This window comes from Curcuma longa, chromosome 17 (assembly GCF_044706935.1).
Source record: "Curcuma longa cultivar G26 ecotype Majalengka, Jawa Barat chromosome 17, ITB_CL_G26_1.1, whole genome shotgun sequence".
In the NCBI taxonomy this organism is placed as follows: Eukaryota; Viridiplantae; Streptophyta; class Magnoliopsida; order Zingiberales; family Zingiberaceae; genus Curcuma; species Curcuma longa.
The window spans coordinates 8,139,984-8,145,463 of NC_133877.1; the positions used below are offsets into that span (position 1 = coordinate 8,139,984).

Sequence of the window (5,480 nt, forward strand, 5' to 3'; positions counted from 1 at the left end):
GGTCTTTCGGGATATGATTTAATTACAATGGTATTTTAAACTGTAGTATGAAGATAATAAATTTGGGGACCAAATTTTTATTAGTAGGGGAGAATGTAAAATACTGAAATTTAACCCTTAAAACCTAATTTAGCCCAATTAAAGCTCAAGTGAGCCAGCCGGCCCAAATAAAGCCCAATTAAGTAGCTATTGGGTTATTGGATATAAGATTTGACTTTAACCCATTAAACCAAACCCGTTAGGAAAACCTTTAAGCTGACGATGTTCATCTTCATGATCGCGAGTTCGCAATTTCTCCCGATCGGCATTCTCTTCCTTCTCCCGATCACTCATCTGTTCCTCCTCTTCTTCCTCTTTCGTCGCCGCCGACCCCTATCGACGCCGTCGTTGCCTTACCGCTGGATCCCGATTCTTACCGCCTTATCTCCGCGTCTCGACTCGCGATCGTGTTCCTTCGAAGACGGTGTTGATGATGCGGAGATCGTCGGCCATCAGAACTCTGATCGACGCGTTCGAGTTCTGATCTGTGGGCTAGAACCAGTCGGATAGTAGTGGTAGGCGAGACTTGAAACAGGGGAAGCTTGGATCTAAAGGGGAACTTGATCGGTAAGTTGAGATCTTGGATGTTTAAGTTTTCTTGTGGAGATCTCTATGGTTTTCGTTGAGGGATGTTGATTTCTGAATTGATGGGATCACAGATTTCTAGATTGAGCAGATCCATTGGGTTCGGCAGCGAGCTTGGTTTCGGCCTGGAAGAAGAAGCTGAGCTAGGGCACGGATTAGGTAAGCTTCAGGTTGAATCACCTTGATTTGGTTTTGAATGATGATCGGGATTTTTGGGTGTTGATTTTGGGATTTGGTTGAACTTACAGATCGTTGATCTGATCGGTGGAAGCTGGAATCGATTCTGGATTTGGAGAAGAATCGGATTAGGGTTGAGTTTGCTGCTAGGGCACGCTTGCTTAATCGGAGGTGAGTTCTTGATGTTAGGTTTCTTAAATGTTGTAGGATATGCTTAAGGTTGTTTTAGATTGGTGATTGTTGTTGGTTCTTGCTCGATTGCAGTGTTGTTGGATTCCTGTTCGATCATATTTGATGAATTGATCGGAATCTTGGAGTGTTCTATTTGATTGAGTTCTATTAGATGGGTTTGTGATTTTGGCTATGGATTGTGGTTCGGGTATAGATCTGTTGGATGGATGGTTGGGTTCCTTGAGCCGATCTGTTGGTGTTGAATGGGTGGAGTTAGTAGTGGTGTGGAACTAGGTTAAGTGGGATTAACCTAAAATTTGGTTAGGATTTACGTTATTGTAAATTTAATATAATAACATATTTAGTGTGTTATATTTCATGATTTGCAGGATTGTGACTTGTTGATCTTGAGATACACGGAGTCTTGTTATTTTCTTGAGGTTCTTATCGACGTTCGTCGTTTCAGGTAGGTACTCCTGTGTTTGGTCAGCACAGGTCTACTTATTCGTAAGTGCATGACTTATTATCTGTTGTTACTTATCTTGTTATTATCCTTGCTATACATGTCGGTTATCTTATTATTATACATATCACACTTGGTGCTTGATACATGCTAGTGACCTTTGATTGATCTATCCCTTGATAGTATAGTCTCGAATTTGTATCATCGATCTGTGGGTACCTAGTCAGTACAGTCTTCCGTTATAGTGTTCATATATATTATTATTAGTTGATGACACTTGGACTTGGAACTTAATCTGATACTTCGACCTTAGTTCGGTTGGATGTTTGATACTTGATACCTAGTTCTTGACACTTATAGTTGATACTATGATCTTATTGTTGATCTATGATATCTTGTTGTGGTACTAGTTGTTGATACCTAGACTTGATACTTACAGTTGATACCTTGATCTGGTTGTTGATCTATGACACTTTGTTGTGAGTTCTTATAGTTGACCTATATTGTTGACCTATTATTTCTAAGGCAGGATCTATCATTATTCACCTATCCTGTTGCTACTCGTGTTATTTACCTAATTGATACTTGGTGTTACTTGTTGCCAGATACGTACCAGTTGACCTTTGATTGATCTATCCGTTGTCAGTATAGTCTTGATTATGTATAATTGACTTGTGAGGACTCATCCTGATTCTTGTTGATTATGTTCAATAGTTGTAGTAATTGTTGAGTGATGAATTAGGATTTTATTAATTTTTAATCGATTTATTTTTGGGTTTTTGCATGAAAATGATTATTTATTGAATCGATTTCATCATGTTTGTGCTATATTGCATGATTTAAGGCTTGATATAATTTTTGTGATTTAATGGTGAATTTTTGGCATTAATTGGACTTTAATTGATTTTAGGGCTAAATCGGACCCGACTCGAGCTCAACCGCGGTCAAATCAAGTCAAATTCGCCAAATTGATCAAGCCAACATGGAGGACATGACTTAGATCGAGCCCGATCAAAATCCATGAATTTTTTGGAAACCCTAGACTGCCCTAAACCCCAGATCAAGCTCCATCGTCGGATCAAAAAATCAACGGCTCAGATTTATCAATTAATCAGCCTATTTAATCAAGGCTGTAATCGGTGAACAGTGCGGCCGCTACTGTTCATCGTCCCCGACGCAGCTCCTCTGCTCGGGAGCGTAACTCACGGCGCGCCCTCATCCACCCAAATTGATTCCATCGTAATCCTTGGTCCTGGAGAAGTTTAATGCCGGCCGATTGGGTGAAATCCGGCTGCTGGAGAACGCGCGACGGCGAGGGTTTCGACGGCGGCGTTCACCTCTGTTTTTGCTTGCTTCGGCCATCTACTGCACAAAACGAAGCCACGGTTCGAGGAGGGGTTCTCTGAGGATCGCGGAGCACCCTTGCATCGACAGCAGCACAATTGGAGCAAGGAAGAAGCTAGGAATCCAGTTTGTGCCAGTTCAAAAGCTTCTGCGCCAGCTCTGTTTCGGCCGGAGAGGGTTTCTTCGGGCTGAGCAGCGTTCGGGTTGCAAGGAAAACACACCAACGACCACAGGAAGACTCCATACAGATCAGTGAAGCCACATTGTGGAGTCACAAGCTTGATTGACACCAAGTTGAGGAGAATCGAAGGAAGAAAAGAGGGATGGATGAGTTTCTGCACATTTAGCTTCTGATTTTCTGTTTGATGTTGTTTTTCTGATTTCGGCAGCTTCTGATCCATTTCTTAGTAACTTAGTAAACATGGTTAGCTGTTGTTTGGATTTAGTCTTGTTTTAGATTTTGCTTAGCTGAGTTTGAAATCTTTCGTGCCATTTAAACTTGAACTGAAACTTCCTTCACATTACTGTTCCGTGCCATACTACTTCAATTAATCGGTTTGTTAGGGTAGGGTAAGTTGAGTAGGGATTGTATTGCTAGCTAAATTGTTTTGTTTGTATTTCATGTTTTAATTGTATGGTTCATGATCTTGATGATAGGTTTAGATTGCTTATTGATTTCATCTTTAAACTAGTGATTGCATTTTTCATTTATTTGTTGATTTTCAATTACATTTCATTCCAAAAACCCCAAAACCCCATTTTATATTAGAAAACCCCAAAAACATGACACCCAAGCTTGAATTAAACGGTTTTCTACTAGTCCTTGGAAAAATACGACTTGAGGCCCCTATACTTCATTTATCTGTATTTATCGCGGGTTTTCGATAAAATTTATAAATTCTAATTTGCAACCCTACTCGTGACAGTTAATCTAGGGTTGTCATTGAGCTGAGCATCATTTTTTTTATGAAAGGTAAATATGCATATCAATAAAGGAAACTGCACAACCATACAGGAGCTCCTTTGGTGTCAGCTCATATCATGTCTGACGAACTATCAGATCTGAGCAGTCACCAAGGTATGTTGTACATGTGCTCTCATGAATACCATGCTCATCTGCCTCACTCTCTAATCATGTGTACAAATAACCAACTCGGTGTCTGATGTCCTCCGCAGGTAGTCCTCTAGTAGTCATGCCATCTCGTGAGAGAGGAGGGTAGCCTTCGCTCATTTGCTCGACCATGCACACCCTCTACTCAGGTGCATCAGCGCTCCAACATCGACGGTGCTACACATGAAGCCGCCAGTGTCCACGGTGCTGCACATGAAGCCTCCATCATCAGCCATGTCTCTCGTGAAGCCTCTACATGAACTGCCATCCCCAGCAAGTGTAGCAGAAATCCCCTCCTCAAGAGTCTCCTCCTCATGAATCTGCCCTGCATGAAGCTGTCCTATCCACCTGCACGAAGCTGTCCTCCAACTGCCCCCACCAACCAGTGTAGCAGGGCTCCTCCATCTCAAGGTCTCCTCCATCAGCTCTCCAACTGTATGAAGCCGACCCATCAGCTGCCTCCACCATCAAGCTAGCAGAGCTCCTCCATCCAACGCCAACCGCCATGAAGATGCACACTTTTAGCAAGTGGCCAGCTATCAATGGATTTGACGTGTCTTTACCGTAGCCGTTTCTACGGACTAGATAGGCCATTATCGGTGGACCTATTCACCATCATAGGCTTTTTGGCAAAGCCTCAGCCATCAACGGATTTGGGATGTCTTTACCGCGAGCCGTTTGCTGCGGACTAGATGGATCTAGAGAGGTGGATCCATGCACCAAAAAAAATTTTTTTTTTTTTGCGCGATATGCAATATGCATGAATGTAGAGAGGGCACTATATGTAAGTGCCAGAATGAATACAAATGCAAGAACTTTCCCTAATCTATACCCTAATCTATGTTATGCACTATGCATGTCTACCCTAATGGGGATACATAATGATGCTATGCAATAACTAGAATGATACATAATGATGCTATGATGCATGGAAAGGTACATCATGATGTGACATGGATCTAACCCTAAGACGTCCCGCATGACCATGGCCTACTCCTGCCTCAGCCTGCCTCGTGTCTCAGCTCCCGGTCTGTATAGATGCCCATCGCACGATAAACATGTGTCTGCACCCGTCGAATGATGGCCTCCTCATCCACTCGTCGCCCCTCGTGCATGCTACGGTTACGGGCCCCCCATATGTGATGCACCAGAGCCCCAAGGGCTATATGTCTCGTTGAAGATGCAGGAGAAGCCCTCCGATACTGCCGCCGAAATGTCCTCAGTGTACTCCTGTATGTCGTCATCTCCGGTCGCATATGCAGCCATCCACGAATCCGACCCCATAGTCGACATGTGGTCTCACATCTGAAAAATACATGCTCCAGTGTCTCCTCCTCTCGTCGACAGAAAGTGCAACGCCGATCCGGTAAGTACTCCTGCGGGGCACGCACCGGGAGTCTCCCCCGTGCAAGTAGCCACAGTGTGAAGGCATGACTCGGCTGAATGGATTGTGCCAGACTGTCCTCGTCCACGGCCGTCTCGGTCTGGCACCTCGGAAAAATCATACGCCCGTCGAACACCCCCCCGGCGCTCCTGAAACCATGAGGATAGAAGCTGTGCTGCCGCTGCTGGGCTCCCTGCCGTGCTCAG

General features: G+C 43.8%; 1 long non-coding RNA gene across 1 annotated transcript; it reads left to right on the forward strand.

Annotated features, from left to right (window-relative positions):
- The first annotated feature begins 736 nt into the window (after positions 1 to 736).
- Positions 737 to 1,436, forward strand: LOC141848435 (uncharacterized). Its single transcript, XR_012603522.1, has 3 exons — positions 737 to 783; positions 873 to 972; positions 1,362 to 1,436. It is a non-coding gene; the product is annotated as an uncharacterized LOC141848435 (long non-coding RNA).
- Positions 1,437 to 5,480: the final 4,044 nt, after the last annotated feature.